The sequence below is a fragment of the Notamacropus eugenii genome, chromosome 1 (assembly GCF_028372415.1).
Source record: "Notamacropus eugenii isolate mMacEug1 chromosome 1, mMacEug1.pri_v2, whole genome shotgun sequence".
Lineage (NCBI taxonomy): Eukaryota > Metazoa > Chordata > Mammalia > Diprotodontia > Macropodidae > Notamacropus > Notamacropus eugenii.
The window spans coordinates 212375467-212399434 of NC_092872.1; the positions used below are offsets into that span (position 1 = coordinate 212375467).

General features: G+C 39.2%; 1 long non-coding RNA gene across 1 annotated transcript in view; it reads right to left on the bottom strand.

Moving 5' to 3' along the window:
- Window positions 1-626: 626 nt before the first annotated feature.
- LOC140515593 (uncharacterized) overlaps window positions 627-23968 on the bottom strand; it is a 50835-nt gene continuing 27493 nt past the window's right edge. The window contains exons 2-3 of the long non-coding RNA XR_011971097.1: window positions 1560-1657; window positions 627-761 (exon numbers count right to left, since the gene is read on the bottom strand). This is a non-coding gene — a long non-coding RNA (uncharacterized lncRNA). The remainder of the gene's footprint in view (window positions 762-1559; window positions 1658-23968) is intronic.

Below are 23968 nucleotides of genomic sequence, written 5' to 3' on the forward strand. Positions count from 1 at the left end.
TATCCTGGGAAACCATTTCAGCAGGTGGGCTAAACCAGGTTGAGGGTAACCAAGAGGACTCAAACCCATTGGTGAGTTGGGGGGGGGTGTCTACCTCAAGTATGTGAATACTTCTCCTGGTAGAAGGGGTGGATGAGAACAATTTGTTTTAACAGCCATGAAGGCAGCTAAAGCAGGTGTTATGGGGTGCTGAAAGCTTGGTTATACATTGAAAACACCAAAGTCATCCACTGTATCTTGAGCCATCACCAGTCATCTTGATTCTGTCTTGCCACTAGACCGTGATGGCTCTGGAAGAGAGAGTGAGACTGATGACTTTTTGTAACTCTGCTTCACTTAAATCTAATTTGTGCACAAATCAAAGACATCACCCATATCGTTTTACCATTTTACCTATCTCAAAATCCTGTGGTGACAGGCAAGCAGCAAGTACAGATACACTTGGAGCTGTAGTTACAACCCTGTGCACAGGTGGCTCAGGCCATAGGGTTGTCTTCTCACTGGAAGCAGCAGTGAGATTCAGCATCTCCACCCCTCTTCCCACCCCGCTCCACCAGGTGTCTGAGCAGTCTTTTAAGGACCATACTGCTCGCCTATTGGTGTAAAGAAGGAGCTAGAAAAAGTACCCTCAAATTGTCTACTTACCCAACCCAGAGATTTAAAGGTGGGGGGAATCCACTGCTCATACAAAAGATGACACAAATTTTATGACAAGAAGAGGTTATCCCCCAGGAGTTCAAGAATGCCTCCATTGTCTATCTCTGTAAAGATAAAGGAAATAGATTGTCCTGTGATAATTTCAGGGGGCCTCTCTCTTAGTCATTGCTGGCAAAATTCTTGCCAGAATCCTCCTTAATGGGCTAATATTTCATCTGTAAGATGGTCATCTATCTGACAGCCAGTGGGGATTAAGAAATGGCCAAGGAATGGTTGATATGGTGTTTGCTACCCAACAACTCCAGGAGAAATGCTAGGAGCAGAACAGAGATCTGTACACAGTGTTTGTCAATATAACCAAGATTTTGATACTATTAGTTGTGAGGGCTTACGGAAAGTTATGCCAAGAGAAGTTCATTAGTATTGTATATCAATTTCATGACAGCATGCTTTCCTGGGTTCTAGATAATAGACAATAGTCTTGAACTTTCCCAGGCACCAGTGGAGTGAACGAAGTCTGTGTCCTTGCTCCCATGCTTTTTAACATGGTGTTTTCATCAGTGTTGTCAGATACCTCCAATGAGGACTAATATGACATCAAAGTCAGCTACTGAGCTGATGGTAAATTATTCAGCTTGAAAAGGCTACAAGCCAAGAGTAATGTGGAGGGAAAACTGGTGCATGATTTTTTGTTTGCATATGACTATGCAGTCAATGCAACCTCTGAAGTTGAGATGCAACAAAATATGGATCAATTCTCTGCTGCTTGTGCTAATTTTGGCCTAACAATTAATACAAAGAAAACATAGGTTCTCTACCAGCCAGCACCATACCATTCATATATAAAACCATCATTTACAGCAAATGGATAAATACTGAATACTATGGATAAGTACACTTACCTTGGCAGTATACTTTCCAGGGGATATACACCTTGATAATGAGATTGACACGTGCATTGCCACAGTTAGTTTGGTGTTAGGGTGGCTCTGAAAGGAAACTGTGGGAGAGAAGAGGTATTAGACTAACTAACACACTGAAGGTCTACCAAGCCATTGTGCTGACCTCATTGCTGTATGCCTGTGAAACCCAGACAGCATGCCAGTCCCATTCCAGGAAACTGAATAGCTTCCATTTGAATTGTCTTAGGAAGATTCTGAAGATCCCCTGGCAAGATCAGGCTCCAGACACTGAGGTGTTTTCTCAAACCAAGCTGCCAAACATTGAAACTCAACTGCAGAGAGAGCACAACTCCAATGGGCTGGTTGCATTGTTTGAATGCCAAATGTATATTTGCAGAATTGAAATAGCTCAAAAGAAATGTGAGATGCATAAATTTGGAGAATCCACCCCAAATGTTCACAGGGACTGTTTGTGCCCAACCTGTGGCAGAGCATTCTGAGCTCATATTGGTCTGATCAGCCACAGTCAGACATACTGTAACTTGACTCTAACATAGTGATATCATTTTGGTCCTCCTCAAGAAGACAACAACCAATCAACCAATTGCTAATAGTTTTCCCTTTCAGTATGACTTTTATCTTCCCTGTATGTATCTTCTTTCTACTTCGTAGTTTACACGTTATTTCTTCCATTAGAATACTCTTTGAGGGCAGGTCCTGCCCTTTTATTTGTTTGGTTTTTGCTTTCTTTATATCTCCAGCATTTTGCACAGTTCAGGACCACAGAGTAAGCACTTAATGAAAGCTTCCTGTTTTGACTTGACAACAGACAACACCCTGGGGCAGTCAGCGTATTATTTTGGGGAAAGGATATGTAACCCTATTCTTGAGAGATTGAAAGGATTAGGTCTTTATTGAGTTACCCTACCTGTGGATGGAGTCAGTAACAATCCAACTTAAAACAATAGGTTAAGCTTCAGAAGGTTGTGTCTTCTTTGCTATGAAGGAAATGTGACACCTATCCCTCAGTTCTTTGGGTGTGGCTGCAACACCCCAGGCGCTAGTGCTGTCCCCTTTAAGGTTACCCTCTCTCTACTCTATATTTATCTTGTCTGTTCTGACTTATATATGCAAGCTCTGTAGAGGCTGGAATTATTTTTGCTTTTTCTTTGTATTCATGGCATTTAGCCCAGTGCCTGGCATATTATTAATACTTAATAAAATCTTTTTCATTAATTGACTGATTTGATGCTGAGTTCAGGTCAGGATCACAATCAATAATCATCATAGTGTTGCTACGGAGAAACAAGAACACTTTATATCAACCACTTTGTGTTGTACTTAATGGGAACATATATATGCCCCTGGGGAAAGTGTGATTAATCAAAATCAGTCCAGAATTGTTGTAATAGCTTAATTTTGTGTCCCAGTGAGAGCAAGTAAAAAAAAAAAATAGGGAGTAAGATTCAAATTGTCTGCCCATGCCAACCCTCTGGTGGGAAGGCAGTTCTTTAGGAAAAAGAAGGGATCTTTAGAAGGGAAAAGACATCATGGAAAGTTGCCATGAGGTGGCTTCTTTCCTAGAGTTGGGGTCAGAAAGACCTTACTCTTACAGGTCTAGAGCAGAAGGTTTCTCCCCTTGTGGCTCTCCTCCTGGATACTCTACCTTTCACTTGTGTTGGCCACGCCCAAAGGATTGATGGAGAGGTGTCACATCCCTTCATAACAAAGAAGACACCACTTTCTGAAGCAGGTGAATTGTTATTGACTCCAACCACAGGTAGGGTGACTCAGTAAATATTGACAAATTAATATTGGCAAATCATTTAACCTCAATTAAGCTCTACTTTCCTTGTGTTTTCTCATCTGTAAAGATAATGATACTCAGAGGATGTACCTCACAGAGCTGTTGTGAGTCTCAGGTGAGACAATAAGGAGGCAGCAGCTAGATGCCACAACAGGTAGAGCACTGGATGTGGACTCAAGAGGATTTGAGTTCAAATGTAACCTCAGACACTTACTATTTGTGTGACCCTGGAGAAGTCATTTGGCCTCTGTCTCAGTTTATCATCTGCAAAATGGGGATAATAACAGCTCCTACCTTCCAAGTGAGGATAAAAGAGGATCCTATTTTTCAAGGGCCCTGTACACATTAAAGTGCTATATAAATGATAGTTTTTATTAATATGCATGCAAAGTACTTTCAGGCTTTAAAACAATTAATCATCAAGCATTTACTAAGTGTCTACCACATGACCAAGAACGGTGCCAAACACTGGGGATATCAATGTAAATAATTAAGTATTCCCCATATTTAAGGGCATTACATTCTATCAGCACAGACAAAATGTACATATCTTAAGTATATAAAAATAAACAGAATAGATATAAAATAAACAGTAGTTTGGGAGGGAGGGCACTAGGGTTGTAGTGGTAGGAGTTGAGAATGAGGAAAGGCTTCCTATAAAAGTTGATCTGAATTCTAAAGGAAGAGATAAATTCTATAAGGTAAAGCACTGGAGAGAATGCATTTTAGACATGGGGGTTGATCAGTGTAAAGGTGGCACATGGTGGCACCTATTAAATGTTTGTTAACTGTTGTTGCGTTCATCCTTCATTTTCTAAGAGGACCATGACATCAGAGAAATGATGACATGACTTGCACCTGACTTTGGTGAGGGAGGGCTGTGCAGGTCACCAGCCTCACTTTCTCCTCCTGAGCCTCCTGATCCAGTGACTAGACATTCATCAGGATGACTGGAGGTGACCCAGGATGCAATGGGAGACCTTGACCTTTTAGGCTAAGACCTTTTCAGGTACTCACTTAAAGTGAGGTAATGCCCATTCAGTGAATAGGCCTCTTTAAAAAGTAGTCAGGGGGATTGTTAACTGACTGATTGATTGGAAGTGGAGCCCCTTGTTTGAGGAACAGAGAGAAAGTCATTGTGGCTAGATGGTACAATGCAATAATTATACTAAGACTGCAAAGATAGTTTGGGACCAATTTGTGAAGGTCTTTAAAAGCCAATCATAGGGATTTGCATTTGATCCTAGAGGCAATTCAGAGCCATTGGAGTTTATTAGATAGTATAATGTGGTCAGAGTTGTGCTTAAAGAAAATCACTTTGTCAGTTGCGGGGAGGATAGCTTAGAATGTGATGAGTATTGAAGCAGGTAGACTGATTAGGAGGCACTGTAAAAATCTAGGTAACAGGTGTTGACCTGAAAACTTGGTTAGAGAAAAGGCAACATGGCTAAATGCATACATTTTATGATTTAATTAATTAATTGATCAATTCCCCATAAAGAAAACAGTTACATAGCGCTATGGAGTCAGAGGTGACTCTGACTATCTAGTACAGAAATCATCTGTCTTAAGTACATTTTGCCATGAGAAAGAAACTCTCCTAATTAAGCAAATCATAAATTCAGTAAGACAGGACAATTAACAAAGCAATGTTAGTCAGGCCTTGAGATTCCAAGCTGGGTAAGCATATGTCTCGGTGATAAGGAAAGAAACCCCACCACTAGTAAGTGGCAAGCTTCCTCCCTTAAACAGATAATTGACATAGGAAAGGGTAAACAATGTTCAATAGAAATTATGATCTAAGATGTCTATATTTTCTTTATCATTAATACGCCATAACATAGTATATGTCTATAGATCAAAGGAAAGTCCCATTATTCAAGATATAGTGTCTTAGGTTAAGGAGTGTAGAGTCGGCCTTGGCTGGCTTTTGCTGACATAGGAAGAGGCACTCTCTGAGTTTACTTCAGAGAGAACAAAGAGATTATTCCAAAATTTTATATTAAACATTATCACAGGTAATGAGGGTGAGAGGAAGTAAGGTGATGACTATGTGACTAGAGAGATAAGATAGGGGTCAGGAGACATGGAGATAGAAATAGCAAACTTTGGGAATTTATTGTGTGAAGAGGAAAAGTAAGAAGGTGAGGATAACATCAATTATGAACTTTGGAGACTGGAAGAATGGTGGCACTTTCAACAGAAGTAGGAAATATGGACAGTTTTTTGAGATACATAAAGGAGGATGATAGGGATCACGCTGGGAATGGTTCCAATTTTTGTCAGTAAAGTAAGTCAAAGTCCTTAGCTGGGAGGTGAGAAGGGGAGAAGTACAGGCTACTTAAGTCTAGAAAAGGCTGTAATAGTTTCTGTGAGGCCTGAGATAGGGAACCAATTATCGAGTAGTAAAGGGATTTCCTTATTGAAATGAGGGCCCAATTAAACAACGTAAATCTGTAGTGTACCAGTTTGCATGATTGTGTGCCTTCCTCCAGCTCTATTTAGCAGCATGTGAGTAGGAGTGGAGGATGATGGGAGTGCTCCAGGGTTAGGGTTGAGCAAGGAATGAGTGGAGATATGATAAGACAACAAGGGATTCCAGAGGGTAGTGTAGAGTTAAACTGTTTAACTATAAGGTAAGGTATATGGAAGGCTGGAAAGTGGAGTCAGAACAAGACAATGGTCTAAGAATGTATTGAATAGTAGAAAGACCAGATGATGAGGGGAAAAACTGATGGGAAGAAAAGTCACTTTAGGACAGGACAGTCTAGGACAGACACAGAGAAAGATGGAATAATAGGAGGTTAGGTTATCAGAGTTTTTGATCTAGGAAGTGGGTCACTTAACCCTTGTAAAGGGTAGTAGTGAGATCCTGGGTTTGACCATCCCTGTGTGTGGCTGAAGTGGAACAGAGTCATGGGATTTGAGGAGATCCAAGGAGATGGAGGGTTAGGTGTTTGAGGGAGCATCAGAATGAATGCCGAAGTCTCCTAAGATAAGGGCAGGAGCTGGGGAGGAGAGAAAGACAGTGAACCCGGTGCTGAACTCTATGAGGAAAGAGGGAGAATGATCCATGGGGCAGCAGATAATAGCAATCATGATCTGTTTAGAGTCAAAAGTTTTAATAGAGTGAACTTCAAAGGATTCCTTAGTAATTATTATAATTATAAATGTCAATTATCATTATTAAAAAATACAATAAAATGGAAGATAAAAACTGGGGATCTAAAAATGAAAAAAAAGCAAGTTATAGAAAGAAGAATGTTAAATAAAATAAGATTTTTAGTCATAACATGGAAATGGATGCATTAGAGAAGGACTATAGAATTACAGAATTTAGAGCTAGAAGGAACCATCTAATCCAACATGCTGATTTTACTATTGAAGAAACTGGAGCTTAGAAAGGTTAAAAAAAAAACTTTAAGAAATGACAAGAAGTAGTCTTGTACTTGTGGGTCTCATTGACCCCATCTGCAAAATGAGGGGGCTGGAGGAAAATGAAACATGGCTGGAGTCCAGTCTGGATATAGGCCATTGAGGCAACTACAGATCAGAACATCAAAGCCCCTTGTTTGGAGGAGTTTGGGGAGTGAAAGGATTAAGGAATATACCAAGGTTCCAAACCTGTAATTACTGAAAGGACAGTGATGCCCTTAATAGAATTCAGGAAATTTGAAGAGGGAAGAATTTGAGTGAACGATAATAAATTCTACTTTGGACATGTTGAGCTTGAGATGCCCATAGGATAACCAGTTTTAAATGTTGAATAGGCAATTGGAGTTATTTGACTAGAGCTCGAGAGAGAGCTGAGCTGGATTCATAGATCTAGGAGTTATGGGCACAAAGGTGAAGATGATGATGATGGTGATGATGATGATGATGATGATGATAATGAAACTCATGAGAGCTGACCAAGTCACCAAATGTGAGAGTGTGGAGAGAAAAGAGAAGGGGACTCAGGAAAGAGTATTGGGGAGTAGAAAGACTAGAGATAACGATTAGGGGAAAATCAGTTTAGGACAGGACAATTTAGGACAGGCATAGGGAGAGATGGAATATTGGATGGTTAGGCTGTCAGAGTTTTTGATCAAGAAAGTGAGTCACTTACCCTTGTAAAGGGTAGTAATGAGATCTTGGGATTGACCATTCCTGTGGAGGGGTATACTTTGGGGTATACCTTTAATTAGGGGGCATGATATGGTTGAAGAACCAGCACAGAAGGATAAGGAGCAACCACATGGGTAGAAAGAAAACCAAAGGAGAACACTGTCACATAAACTCAGAAAAGAGAGGGAATATCCATGATGAGAAGGTGGCCTGTAGGGTCAAAGGCTTCTAATATATCAGAGAGGATAAAGATTGAGAAAAGGCCATCCTATTTGATGACTGAGATCTCCGCCAACGTTGAGAGAGCAGTTTGAACTGCTCCTGGAGGGCAGGGATAGTTGTGCCTTTTATTACATCCCTAGCCCTTACGTTTCTGGCACATAGCACTTACTAAATGCTTGTTGACTCAGTGCAGAGAAGAGAGGAAATAGAGGCAATGGGAATATAAAAAACTTTTTCCACTTTGAAGGAGAATTAACATACAGAGCGATAATTTGAGGAATTGGAGGGTCTAGTGAGGGTTTGTATTTTTTAGGATCAGAGAGACTTGGAGTATTTGTAGACAATAGATAAGGAATTAATAGATAAGCAGAGATGAAAGATTACACACACAGAGGAAGTGATTGTGGGGATAGTCTGCTAAAAGAAAAAAACATGGGAGAGAATGGGATCAAGAGTACATATAGAGGTATTGTACCTTTCAAGAAGATTGCCTTATGATCAGAGGATGGAAGAAAGGAAGAGAAAATAGGAAATGATGTCAAGCGGTTTTAATATGTAGAAAAGGAGTCACAGTAAATGGTTTCTATTTTTCTCATCCAAGTATAAGGGAAGGTTCTTAGCTGATGTTAAAACTCACTTCCTTTTCTGTTGAGAAATGGCAAACCACAGATGTTACATGCTCTGTCAGTCAAAATCGCATAATCCGAATGTTTGCTCAAACAGTTTCTTTTGTGTAATAAAAGGTACTATGGGAGATAGGGAGGGGTTTAAGAATCGTTGAGAGGTGATTGTTATCTAAAAACAGAATATGTCAATAAATTATTTTAAAGGGGGCAGAGGTTAATAAAAATCTTTTTTCTTTGATAGGCAACAGCTATTCATTTAGCTGTTGGTACTCAAGAAGCAGCTTCTGTCAAGTGTCCAGTGAACTGACACCAAACACTATTAGGAACTGAGTCACTTTCATATTGACTCATTAGAAATGAACAAAAACCCATTTAGAAATCAAAGCTAGATTCTCTGCAGAAAAGCGAATAAAAGAGTTGCCTTCACAGGACCAAATAATGTTAGTGTTGAGAGGAATCTTAAGAGCCCAACCCCCACCTTCCCATTTCTTAGATGAGAAAAACTGAATTACAGAGAGATGAAAAGACTTGTTTAAGACTACCTAGTCTGTACGTGCTAGATTCAGGACTTGAAGGTCAGGACTGTGTCTGAATACTCTTTCCTAGGCCAAAGACCCTTTCTGGGTATCACACTCCTTCCTCTTGAGTCAGACACCTTTTTTTAGAAATAACTTCAAGGCTGTATTTTGTTTGAATGATTTTTTAAACAAAATTTCAGTTAACCATCAGAAGTACAGTGGGATCAAATATCAGATAGTTTCATGACAATAAAGATGTGGTATCATATAGAATAGACCTGCACAACTTGGCAGTAGGTAGGGGACAAAATTAGAATAGGCTAAACTTCTTTGGGTGGCAGGTAGGTTTTTAGCAGCTCAGATAGATGGATGATGGTTGGTTGCCACTGGTCACATGACAAAACAGGAGACAGTGCGCAGTGGCAGACTTCCTGAAATCCTTTGGCAGACTGTATGTTGTGCAGGCCTGATACAGAAAGTTCACAGTAATGCAGAAGAGATCATTCTAACCATCTACACTTGAAAAGCAAAGTGTATAAAAAACATGTATGGACCAGACTACAACACGCAGCTACATAGGCTGTTAGTCCAAACACACACACACATTTATAATAAGGATAACAATGGAGATGGGGACCGGACCTGTGATTTTCCTGGTATAAGAAGCTCTCTGGTGAGGAAATTCCCTTTAACATTGTGGGCTGGCACATTCTTTGCAATTTATCATCCTAAAGAATTGTCTGGAGCACTAAGTTCACCAAGACACCATGAATCAATGAACCCAGGTGTTCTTGGCTCCCAGGTCAGCTTCTACAGGTACATGTACAGAGCTGGCATATATAGGAATATATGTATGTGTGTATGTATATATATACTATATATATATCAGTATACACGTGTGTACCTATACACATATATATGCACACACCTATGTACATAATATACACAATGTCTTATAATATAGTATATGTGTATGTCTGTGTGTCTGCATATTGATATTTCTCCTGGCAACCTTAATTCATCCGACCTAGCATTTTGTATGATGTACTCTGCATAGAAGTTAAATAAATAAGGTGACAACATGCAGCCTTGTCATACTCCTTTCCCGATCTTGAATCAATCAGTTGTTCCATGTTTGGCTTTAACTGTTGCTTCTTGGCCTGTATGTAGGTTCCTCAAGAAACAAGTAAGATTATCTGGCTGTTCCATCCCTTTGAAGACTTGCCACATTTTGTTGTGATCCACACAGTCAAAAGCTTTAGTGCAGTCAACGAAGCAGAAGTCAGTGTTTTCCTGGAACTCCCTTTCTTTCTCCATAATCCAGCAAACGTTGTCAATTTAATTTCTAGTTCCTCTGCCTCCTTGAAAACTAGTCTGTACATCTGGTAATTCTTGGTTCTCATATTGCTGAAGCCTAACTTGCAGAATCTTAAGCATAACCTTGCTGGTGTGTGAAATAGGTTTAATTGTTTGATAGTTTGAACATTCTTTGGCATTGCCCTACTTTATGATTGGGATGTAAACTGACCTTTTCCAATCCAGTGACCACTGCTGAGTTTTCTAAATTGGCTGGCATATTGAGTGCAACACTTTAACAGCATCATCTTTTAGGATTTTAAACGGTTCAGCTGAAATTCTATCATCTCCACTAGCCTCATTGTTAGCAATGTTTCCTAAGGCCCATTTGATTTCACTCTCCAGGATGTAGGTCAATAACCACACCATCATGGTAATGATGGGGTGCTTGGGTGCCTGTGCTTGGACCCCAATTCTAAAATCACATTTCTCTCTAAAAATCACATTTTTCCCTAGCCTCAAAACACTATCCCAGGTAGTTTCTCCTCAGCCCAAGATCAATCTGCCCCAGCAAAACCATTATCTTCCTGCTATAGTAGCCAGCTGCACTTAAAGAATTTATTAGTTTAAACCAGCTGTGTACTGGCAGAACTGACATTTACTACTCATTGATCAATTATATGTATCCTAGACTTGGACATACATATGCTTCCCTACTTTATCTTGTCTAACAAGACATTGATGAGAGCAGCCTGTTTATTACTTAGTCAGTCCTGACTGTTAGTTGACTTAGTGACATTTCAGGTCTAAAACCACACCTCCATGTAGCCCCCCCCGACCCCTTGGGCTATTTCCTAATGAGCTCTGGGTGAAATACTTGTGCAGTAGATATGAAAAATGCATGTTCCTTTAAGAACTAACCACTCCTTAACCACTCCCTAATCCCACCCTGAATCACCTAGTCAGCAGACTTGGCACATGTTATACTATAGGATATCCTATATAAACTTTAACTGTACCTCTAAGGTTGAAGTTTCCCTAAGATTTCTAGCCCACTGAAAAGTGTAATAAATCTTTACCACCTTGACTTCAAGAATGTTTGAGTCTGCAAATGCTTTTTCAGATGACCTATGCAGAGAACTCCAGTCTTGGGGTTCCTCTATCTTTCACATCTCTCCAGCCCTCATCAGTAATCGGTGATGTTAAGATTCTATTTGTATAGTTCTTTGGTGTTTTCTTACCCCTCTTCTTAATCTCTTCTACTTCTGTGAAGTCCCTACCATTTTTGTCTTTTATTGTGCCCATTTTTGCATGAAATATTCCCTTGATGTCTCCAGTTTTCCTGAAGGGATCTCTTGTCCTTCTCATTCTATTGTTTTCTTCAATTTCTTTGCACCACTCATTTTAGAAAACCTTCTTAATTAAGGTTGCCAGGAGAACTAGCAACAATCTCAGATATGCAGAGGATATCACTTTAATGGCAGAAAGGGAAGAAAAATTAAGCAGCCTCTTGAGGAGGGTGAATGAGGAAAGTGTAAAAGCTGACTTGAAGCTTAACATTAAAATACCTAAGATCATGGCATCCCCTCCCATCACTTCTTTTTTAAATTAATTTATTTGTTTTCATTTTTCATCTTCCATAAATCTTATATTTTCTCCTCCTCCCTTCCTCGTCTTTCCCCCTTCTCTCTCCCCTCCCTCCCAAGACAGCATGGAATCTTATATGGGTTCTACACATACATTCTTACTAAATACTTTTTCACCTTAGTCATGTTGCTTGGAAGAATTAAAATGAATAGGAGAAACCATGAGAAAAACCAAACCAAACCAAACCACACCAAACCAAACCAAACCAAAACATAAGAGAAAATAGTTGGCTTCATTCTGTAATCCAATTCTATAGTTCTTTCTCTGGATGTAGAAGACATTTTGCCTCAAGAGTCCATTGGGAATTTTTTAGGTCCTTGCATTGCTGTGAAGTATTGCTGCTAAGTCTACCAGAAACATTCCTTGCAAAATGTGGTTATGGGTGTGCACAAAGTTCTCCTGGTTCTGCTCCTTTCACTTAGCATCAGTTCATATAAGTCTTTCCAGGCTTCTCTGAAGTCTTCCTGTTCATCATTTCTTATAGCACAACAGCATTCCATTACATTCATATACCACAATTTTTTCAGCCATTCCCCAATTGATGGGTATCCCCTTGATTTCCAGTTTTTGGCCACCACAAAGAGAACTGCTATAAATTTTTTTGTATATGTGGCACCCTTCCCCATTTTTATGATCTCTTTGGGATACAGTCCTAGAAGCAATATTGCTGGGTCAAAGGGTATACACATTTTTGTAGTCTTTTGGGCATAGTTCCAAATTGCTCTCCAGAATGACTGGATCAGCTCATAGCTCCACCAACAATGAATTAATCTTCTAACTCTCCCACATCTTCTCCAACATTTATCATCTTCCTGCTTTGTCATGTTAGCCAATCTGGTAGGTGTGATGTGGTATCTCAGAACTGTTTTGATTTGCATCTCTCTAATCAATAGTGATTTAGAGCATTTTTTCATATGACTATAGATATCTTTAATTTCTTCCTCTGAAAACTGCTTGTTCATATCCTTTTATCATTAATCAATTGGGAAATGGCTTGTATTCTTGTACATTTGACTCAGTTCTCTATACATTTTAGAAATGAGGCCTTTATCACAGACGGTAGTTGTAAAAATTCTTTCTCAGTTTTCTGCTTCCCTCCTAATCTTGGCTGCACTGGGTTTATTTGCACAAAAAATTTTCAATTTAATGTATTCAAAATTATCTATTTTGTAATTCATAATATTCCCTATCTCTTGTTTGCTCAAAAATTTCTCCATTCTCCATAAATCTGACAAATACACTATTCCTTGCTTCCCTAATTTGTTTGTAGTATCAATCTTTATACCTAGATTATGTGTCCATTTGGGTTGTATTCTTGTGTATGGTGTCAGGCACTGGTGTATGCCCAATTTCTACCACACTGTTATCCAATTTTCCCAGCAGTTTTTGTCAAACAGTGAATTTTTATCCCAGAAGCTGGGGTTTTGGGGTTTATCGGACAGTACATTGCTATATTTATTGACTACTATGTCTTGAATACCTAACCTATTCCACTGGTCTACCCCTCTATTTCTTAGCCAGTATCAAGTGGTTTTGATGATTCATCCCATCACTTCTTGGCATATAGAAAGAGAAGAAATAGTAACAGTGTCAGATTTCATATTCTTGGGCTCAAAGACCACTGCAGATGGTGGCTGCAGCCATGAAATTAAAAGACAATTGCTCCTTGAAAGGAAAGCTATGGTAAATCTGGACAGCATACTAAAAAGCAGAGATATCACCTTGCCAATAAAGTTCCATATAGTCAAAGCTATGGTTTTTCCACTAGTAATGTATGGCTGTGAGAGTTGGACTATAAGGAAAGCTGAGAACCAGAATCAACACTTTTGAAGTGTAGTGCTGGAGAAGACTTTTGATAGTCAACAAGGAATTTGAATACTTAAAGAAATTAGCTGACTATTCTTAGGAAGGATAAATACTGAAGTTGAAGCTCAATTACTTTGGTCACAAAATGAGAAGTCAAGACTCATAGGAAAAGACTTTAATGTTGCAAAGGACTAAAGGCAAAAGGAGAAGGGGATGGTAGAGGGAGAGATGGATAGAAACAGTTATGGAAGCAATGAACATGAGCTTGAACAGAACATAAGCTTGGACAGACTTCAAAAGATAGTGGAAGACAGAAAGGCCTAGTATGCTATGTTCCTTGGAGTTCACAAAGAGTCAGACATGAGTGACTGACTGAGCAAGAATAAATAAAGGTGTGTGTGTCTACATATATATTTTTTTGAAAGTGTATATGTCTCCAGGACTAGACATGTTCATCTCAGAATCTCCCTTCAGTCATCTATGATCAAGGAAGGCAATATCAAGTAGAAATGATAGCAAGGGCCCAAGTCCTAGATTCATCTTGCCTAGTGAAGTACACCCAATCTAGGGGCCAAAAGTGCTCCAAGAATTCTAATGAGATCTGAGGAGGAGGAGAGAGAGGTCAGAAGACACTGAGTTGGATTCCTTTTGGTTTAGTGGCTCATCCATTCTGATACAATTTTGACAGTTTCCCTTTGTTTAGTCATCAAGGGGTAGGAGACCAAGAGAGCACCAAGGGTTTGCTATTTCATGCCACAGGGACAAGACTTTCAGGGTTGAATCACATGTTTCCCTGAAAGTAGTCAGGGAACAGGCTCAGCATTCTATGTGAGTGAGCCAGAAGAGGGAGGCCTGATGTTTACCCTTCCCTGCACCCCCACTCCCACTGCATAGATATAACTATGTGTCTTTCTAAATATATATATATATATATATATATATATATATATATATATATATATATATATATATATATATATATATATATATAGAGAGAGAGAGAGAGAGAGAGAGAGAGAGAGAGAGAGAGAGAGAGAGAGAGAGAGAGAGATCTGTGATTTCAGATCACAGATGAACTCCCAGTAAGAAAACTCCCTCTACCAAAGCAGAGGGACACCTTCTTTAATTTATAGTCTCAGAAAGTTTCATGGACCACTGAGAAGTTACAGTATTTTACCACATAATCATCACCACCACATAATTATCACATCTTATGTTTTGTTTTTTAGTCTAAAAATTGGTTTGTAACCTTTCATTGCATAATTGTCATATTATATAATTCTGTTTGTCCCACTGCTTAAAAGGTAAACAGAGCAGTAATATATTCACCAATGTCATATGGATACACATTTATTTCTTATGTGTTGTGAGCCACAAGCCAATAATTCTCAATGCATGGGCATTGTCAGTATTTGATTTTAACATGTATTCACGAGTATTCCATGCATCCTAATCCTACACCAAAGATGGTAATAAATGTAATTTATTAGTAATAATGATTTTTATTAGTAATAACAAAGTATTAAATGATTTTTAGTAATAAATGATTTTTAAGTAATACTGGCACAATTAAAAAAAAATAATGGTCATACCCCACTTTTTTGCAAAAAAAAAAAATTGGTATAAAATCTATGACAATTATGTGGTGAAATATGGTAAATGACTTCTTTAGGGTGACATAACAATATATGACAGAGATAGGACATAATCCCAGGTCTTACTGACTCCAAGACCAGCATTATAGCCTCTCTCTCTTTCTGTGTGTCTCTGTCTCTGTCTCTGTCTCTCTCTGTATGTGTGTGTGTAACTATGATACGTTACAGATGGACCAGGATCTGTGCCCAAAATTAAGTAGGAGGAACTTGGGCTGGATCATATTTGGGGAAACTGAGAAATATTTTTCAATGATTCTAAACTATTTGCTTCCACAGAAGGGTATCTTATTAATGTTGTATATGAATCACAGATGATTTTAAATTTGATCCTAGAGGTTGCTGATGAAGTTTTATTGAAAAGGGTAATGATATGATCAGAATTGTGCTCTGAGGTAGATCACTTGGATAAGTGAGTAGAAAAGGCACTGGAATGGGAAGAGACTTAAGGCAGAAAGACCATCAGAAGGCTATTCTAATAATCCAAGCATTAGGTAGTGAGGGTCAAGGTTCTGTCAGAGTAGAGAATGAGGCATGTATGAGGGATCCTGTAGTAGTAGAATCTACAGGCCATGGCAACAGAATATATTAGGGGTGGAGTGGGGCATGAGAATGATGAGTTGAAGTTAAAAGCCTGGGTGACTGGGCAGTTCTTGGTACTCTTGACATTGATAAGGAAGTTAGGAAGAGGGGTGGATTTTGGGGAGAAAGATAAATGAGTTCCACAAAATGTCTAGTTTGAGATGTCTGATAGGCAAGTAGAGACATGAGGCTGGAAGTCAGGAGAGATTAGGACTGGTTATATAGATCTGAGAATCCTCAACATAGAGATGGTAATTAAATCCTTAGGAGTTGATGCAATCACCAAGTGAACTACTATAAAGAAAAAAGAGAAGAGGGCCCAGGAAAGCCTAGCAAAAGGGATTCTTGTAGGTAGAAGGTAGAAGACAGGTAGAAGGAGAACTATGAAAAAACAGTGTCATGAGAATCTAGAGCAAAAAAAAAAAATAAGGGAAGGAGAAGAGGGTGACTAAAGTGTCATGGGCAGAAGAGAAGTCAAGCAAGATAAGGACTGAGAAAATGCCATCGTATTTGTCAATGAAGAGAACATGAGTAACTTCAGAGAGAAGTTTCAGTTGAATGATGAGGTCAGGAGCCAAACTGAAATAAATAATCCAAAGGTCAAAGGAATGAGAGCTGATGAATATAAGTTGTTTGCAACATGCTGCCAAGATAACTGATTATATGAGTTATGTAACAGAAATAAGACAAGGTTAAGCTCTAGACTAGTTAATTAAGAATTACATTTTCCATGACATCTCGGGCTCAAAGATTCATGTCTGATTGCAAATGACTTGAGATTTTTAATTGCTGTAAGACGTTATGCCAGTGATTCAGGGGATACCATGGTGAAGAGCTGAAGAGGGAGAAAGTAGAAGTCAAGTCATGTCATCAGGGTGGCAGTGGGTGCCAAGTCATGGAGCCAACAAGCAATGAGATCCCCAGTGGACCAGATGAGCAACCTGCCACCCAAGCTAAAAAAAAATACATTGGGCAGAGGAGTTTCAGAGACTGCCATACTCTTAACAATAATGTGCAGCAGCTTTGGAGGGTTACAGGAGGGGGACAAATGATGACCAGGATCTATAAACAGTGCATAGTTGGGGGCAAATGACATCAGAAAATTGATTTTGCTCCTGGGTCCTGATCTACACAGCCACACGACATACACAAGTGCCTTGTATCTCCAGAGGTGTTGCCTTGCAGAACTTTGAAGGTGGGAACTTGAAGGGGAAGTGGGAACTTTCCAGATTCTGCCAGGAAAGAACACAGTGGCATGGTCTCATTTGAGAAAAGGCTACTGAAAATGTTTCTATTTCTGTTTGTTTACTAATTCTTTGCTGTTATTTGTCTAAGAATGATGATGATGACAGCTAGATTTATACAGTGCTTTAAAGTTTACAAAGCACTTTGCATATATTATCAACTCTGAGATGTAGGTGCTGTTATTGACTTCAACTTACAAATGAGGAATTGAGACTGACAGAAGTTAAATGACTTGCCTAGGATCATGCAACTAGTAGTTGTCTGAGGTATGATTTGAACTCAGGTCTTACTAAGACCAGCATGGTAATAACTATATAGGCTCAAATTGCCTTTAGAAGTCCTCAGTCTCTGACTAGGTGGAGGCACAGTGAACCAAGGTAAGTGATTACCAGAGAACCTTCCTCTCCCACATCCCAGTCCATGAGGGGCTGGTGCTCTCTGTTCATGGGGTAAAATTGTACAAAAGACATGAATATAAAAGGTGGACAAGCTGAGTGATAATGTTATCCTCTAAGATTTATGTACTATCCACCATGGTAGAGATATAATTAATGGAGGGGTTTTTTTTGAAAGACATGGATAAGACTTTACACAGGATAAGAAGGTATGGAAGGACTATGAACTATATCAGTTGAAGGAGAACTTTTTTTGGGGACTGAGGGACAGCTGCCAATGTGGAAATTCCTTCCACTGATACAGATCGACAAGTTATTTGTAGTTTACAGTTGTATAGCATTTCCTGGGATACTGAGAGCTCAAGTGACCTACCAACCGTTAGTAGCTAGTATGTGTCAGAGCAGGATTTGAATGTAGGTTTTATTCCAAGGCCAGTTCTCTATCCACCATTTCTCACTGCTTCTCAAAGGGTTGATGAAATCATGCATCCATTAAAACATTAAAACTAAGTTGAATTTGAATGTTTTTCCTGCCAATTCTGAGTGGGCAAAGACTAAAGCCCCAAAGTTCCAGTTTCTTCTGATCTCTCTTTTTGTCTGCCCCTGCTCTCCTTGTCATCCTATCTTCTTCTCCAGTTCTTTTCCCCATATTCCCTTTCTTAAGACTAGTTGCAGTCATCATTCATAGGCAATCAGCTGGTGAATTTCCCATTATTCAAGGACAGAAGTGGGTGGGTAAATTTTTGATAAGTTGAAGATCCAATGTAGGCGGTGGATTTGGGCTCTTGGATTGAGTGATAAGTTCTTGCAACACTTCCCCTTGCCAGTCTTAGAACAGGGCTAAGGTCATGAGACAAGGTGGATGGGACCAGAACCCAGAGACACAGTGTAGAAGTTTGGGTGGACATGATCCAGTCCTTCCAGTTAGTAGTAAGGCAGGGGGAAGAAATTTATTATAACTAAAGTTAGAAGAAAGGAAACATTGTCAGGAAATGGCATGGTCCAGGCTGGTGAGGGGGAGAACCCCTTCTTTCCTCCTTACCTCCATACTTTTAGAGAGGTAACATGGCTCAGTGGATAGAGGGCTGGCCATGGGTTAAAAAAAGTCTTAGATTCAAGTCCTACACTACATGAACTAATTATTTGTATGACCCTGGGCAAGTCATTTAATAACCTTTAACCTTTCAGGGCCTTAGGCAACTCTCTCAGATTAAAAATTGCACGAGTTGACTGACCTGCATCAATGAAGACAGTTTCCCTGGTGAAAATTCCCTATATCATTGAAATAATTGATGCAGAAGACTTTTCCCTAACCCCACCAACCTTAATCCCTATTTTACCAGAAGCCAATGGGAACAGTTATGACAAAATTTTTGGTGTCTGGAGAGGTGGGTCAGGAGAAAGAGGAAAAATGAGAAAACCTTAACTTATGCCTATTGTTTTTCAATTTGAAGGTGGCTAGGGTGTCCAAATATCTATTGAACCCCTACTATGTACAAAACACTATTCAAGGTGCAAGCTAGGGGGGATTTGTATAAAAAATGATAAATCCAAGTTTTTCTCCTCAAGGAGTTTACAGACCAATGGGGAAACTAAGACACATGTGCTTGAGGAGAACTCCAAGGCAGTAAAATTGGTGAGAACCAAAGGAGTGCCAAAGAGGATGCTATTAGAATTCAGAGTAGAGATTGTTCACCTGGTGTGGTCAGAGAAAGTGTCAAAAAAGTGAACTTTGGGCCTGCCCTCAGAGATTAGGCAGAATAGCCCTAGTCCTATTTAACATAATTACTAAGATAATTATATAAAAATAAAATTTATATGATAATATAATTAATAACATCCTGTTTAGTATTTCAAAGCTTCCAAGGCTGGAGAATTGTCATGGCTGTTTCTGTGTTACCATTTGTACCAGTCTCACTTTAGCATTGGAGATCAGATCTGAATTTGATTCAGCCCCAAAGGACCAGCTTAAGCCCGGTACTGGCCATATCTGTAGTGTCAAAGAGTAGGACAGAAATTCTTGCTGCTAGAGGCCGAGCTGTTCTTAAAAATTTTATTTTGTTGTGAGCATGAAGACAAGCTGGGACCCTAGGCTTTTCAATGCTTTCTGGAGCCTCTGAGATGCAGTATCATTAGGGAAGTGGAAGAAAGAAATTGCCCAGCAAAGCAAGTGGTAGCTCTGGCCCAATGTCTGCCCTAAAAGAGCAGTGCAGTTGTGCTTGGGACTGGCTCGCTTCCCTCTCAGCTCTACCTTGAGTTTTGGGGCAGCATTACCATATAAGGGGTGACTGTCTGGAGGAGCTGAGTTCCTTCCTTTTTTAAGCTTTCTCTCCCCCTCACCCCCTCCTTTTTACTTTTGGAAGCAGTAGCAGCCCAGCACTCCTTTCTGCCCTCTCCTGTCCCGGATCCTCTGACTTTTTCCCAGCAACACCAACTGAGAAACAATCGGAGCTAGTGGAGTGTCATCTCAGATATTTTTCCTTAAACCAATGGGGATCATGTGTGTCATAGATGGAAAAATTTGAACGCTAACATTGGAATATATAGTTCTGTATAGAAGCTATTTCCACATCCTGGCAGAGGGCCCAGATTAGCACAGCTTTGCTGATCTGGGTACAATGGAGTCAAAATGAGGAATCATTTGTGACAAATGTTTTCACATACTTCTGCTCACATAGCAGTTGATCAAATGAAAGTCAACTTTTCCTACAGAATTTTAGGCACAACAACTGTATTTGAATATTTGTGCAACAGTCAGTATTATTTTTATTAATAAGAGCTCATATTTCTGTAGTGCCTTGGATTTTACCAAGTGCTTTACTTCTAGTATCACAATCCTGTAAGGAAGGCGTCCCAGTCTTATTATCCTCATTTTACAGATGAGGAAGCTGAGGATCAGATAGTAACTTGCTCAGGGGAAGTGACACAGAATATAATAAATATCAGAGATAGAACTCAAAACTTTAAGATCAGACTCCAGATCTGCCACTGGATCTATTTGATAGGGGCCAGCTATACCAAATCCTCCACATATCCCCACAGCAATCAGTTTTATCCACAGTCACGTAAGACTACTTAATAATAATTAGCACATTTATATAGTGCCTGTTATATGCCAAGTACTGTGCTAAGCATCTCATTTGATCCTCACAACAACCCTGCAAAGAAGATGCTATTATTATCTCTGTTTTATAGATGAGGAAACTGAGGTAAACAGAAGTTAAGTGAGTTGCCCAGGGTCACACAGCTAGGATGTGTCTGAAGCCAGATCTGAATTGAGGTCTTCCTGACTGATGCTGTGCCACCTAGTTGCATCCTTGCCCTGTCTTGGCACTTTACACAATGCCTGGCATATATGAGATGCTTAGTAAATGCTAGTTGACTGACTTATGGTGTAAGCAAATAATGAAACTATAATAATACCTTTGTCAGAGGCTTCCCAGGAGACAGCACAGTGAAAGGTCCCAAGGAAGCCAAGCTCCTTATCGTCCCTATTCAAGGTAAAAATGAAAACACTCTGAAAAAAAAATCACTGGCTGCATTTACAAGAAATAAAATGTCATCAAAAAGATTCTTTAAAATGAAGCTCAGACAACAAGTCAAAAACAGAGTAAGAGAAGCAAAGGGGAAAACACCAGAAAAAATTTAGATCAGACAGTATTTGAAGTTGTCAGGAAAACAGCTTGAGAGATCCTGAAACATGGTCCAAAGGATAAGGGAAACAATGAAGGTCTTCGGGGAAAAAATTAAAATGATCATTTTTTAAATGCTGAGGGGATTTAAAATAAGAACTGACAGCAACCAAAAAATCTTGAGACATAATGAGAAAATTTATCAAGATAGAAAATAGCTCAGAGAATATGCAAATCTTGATGACCAAAAGCAGGGTTAATAAGTGAAATGTAGAACAGCAAATAAACACAATTCAAGTGGAAAAACCAGCTCAGGAAATAATTCAGCTGGAAAAAGATTTGGAAGCAGTGCAGAAGAGTGTTAAAAGGACAGATCAAGAAAAAAAAGCTCAGGATTACTGGGATCACACTAAACTTAACAGCAACTGACATTTGTGTAATGCTTCATGCTTTGTTATTTTCAAACCACTTTTACACACATTATTTTGACTTAAACTTTACAACAACTCTATGAGGTAAACAGTGCAGGTATTTCACCACTTTACAGATGAGGCAACTGAGGTGATGATAGGCCAAGAGAGTGAGCCAAGGTCACATGGTTAGTAAGTGTCAGAGCCAGAATTCAAACCCTTGTCTTCAGACTTCAGGTGCTCTTTCCATTACGCCCTAACGATCTTCTAAGAATCTGATCACAGTATTCTTGTTTGCATCTTTTCATAGGTCTTCCAAAGAAGCCCTATCCCATGCACTGGATGTCTTCCTCTGAATCTTTTAGTATTTCATAGGCATCATTGCAGCCCTTAGGCTACCCATCTGTAATCCCTTGCTTCACCCACCTTCACCTGGCTTGTTACTTATCTCACTTGTTATGCTCAGTTCATTTTACAGCATATTTACTCTCATGTTGTCTTTTCCACTGCCCTTTGGGTCACCTGCAATTGTGACTCTTCTGAGATCATGCTATTCCATGGATAGGAGACAGAGCAGCCATACAGCATTACTGGGAGAGATCTTGGTATTTTAAAAGATGGAATTTTTCAGAAATCAGGTTGGGATCATTGGAAGTGTTGTGTACCTACCAATGCTATTCAGTCCAATTTCATCTTTCCATTCAGTTCCTAGTCTTGTTCATCTGCAACACAGACATATATCTATATATGAGTATATTACACATATATAATACACATATAGTGTGTGTTTATGTGTATGTGTGTGTAGGTAGCACCTCTGTAGGATCACTCTCCCAACTCAGATCTCCATAGGGTAGTTACTGTTTCTTCCCCTCAGGGCTCTAGAGATAAACCTGATGGATTGAGGAGTCTAGTAATATTGTTCACGAACCTCTATTCAGTGTACTTCCCATAACATAAAATAATAAGTTGATATCTTTCCAATTTAAGTCAGTTGATATTAATTAGTTTTTACAGAAAGATAATTATTGAAAAAGTATACCAAGGAGAGAAGTTGCCAAAACATTCTCCCAAAGTGGGAACACACTGAACTTTTTGCACACACTAGATCTCTAGGGAGAATAAGTTCAAATTTAAGGTGGTTGGCACAAAACATCCCCTCCATTCAACATGGGACACATTCCTTCTAGCATATATGTAAGGTCTCTTGGTAGGATGGGCTCAAACTTGAAGGCACTGATCATACATGAAGGGAACACAGTGCATCTGAGGGGTATCTCCTGAACCCAGGTATCCATTTTTCCCTTCATGAAGTATCCAAAAGTCACTTCTATATGTGGCATAGGCAGTGGACAAATTACTCCCTTACTTACAGGGTCCCTAACAGGACACATTGTCTTGGCTGCTCATTTAATACGAATGAACTTAATAAGAACATCTTTCATTAGAATGGATCAAACAGGGGTGAATGACTCCATGAGACAACACTATTAAACAAAGTCAAAAAGCTGAAAAAAATAAAGAAAATAAAAGGCATCTTAGAGCGAAAAAACAACTGACCTAGAAAATAGATCAAGGAGAAAATTTTTTTGCATCATTGGATTACCTGAATGCCATGACCAAAAATACCCCCCAAAACTCCTACATATAAAGTTTCAAGAAATCTTAAAACTGCCCAGATTTCTTAGAAACAGAAGGCAAAGTAGAATTAGAAGGAACCTACCACCACCTCATCAAAGAAAACCCCCAAAATGAAACGCCGAAGAACATCATAGACAAAATCCAGAGCTTCCAAGTCAAAGAAAAAATATTGCAGGCATTCAGAAAGATAGAATTCAATTCCTGAGGAGTCACAGTCAGGATCACACATGATTTAGCAGCCACCACTATAAAGAAGCAGAGAACTTGGAAAATAATATTCCAGAAAGCAAATAAATATATGGGCTTACAACCAAGACTGATTTATCCAGAAAAGCTAAGTATAATGCTATAGGGGGTGGGTGGAGGTGTGGTGAGGTGTAAATGGATTTTTAATGAAATACAGGACTTTCAAGCATTTCTAATAAAGAGACCAGAGCTACAAATAAGTCTATAGTTCTAACACAGGAATAAAGAGAAACATAAAAAGGTAAACATGAATGAACAATGACAAAGGACTGAAGAAAAATAAATTGATTACATTTAAATATGGGGAGATGATACATATCCCCTCCAAATTCTTTTATTATCAGGTTTCATAGAGAAAGCATAATTAGACAAGGTCTAGAAGCATTTCTGTTATGTATTAATGATCTTAAGAAAATAATGGAAAGAGAAGGGAACAGGAATACAGTGGGAGGAGTAGAAGAGAAAGGAAAGTTAAGGAAAATTATCTCACATAATTAGGGTACATAAGTAGACATCTACATAAATAAGGAGGAGAAACTAGAGAGAATAGCCTCATATGAACTGGTCAAAACAAGGA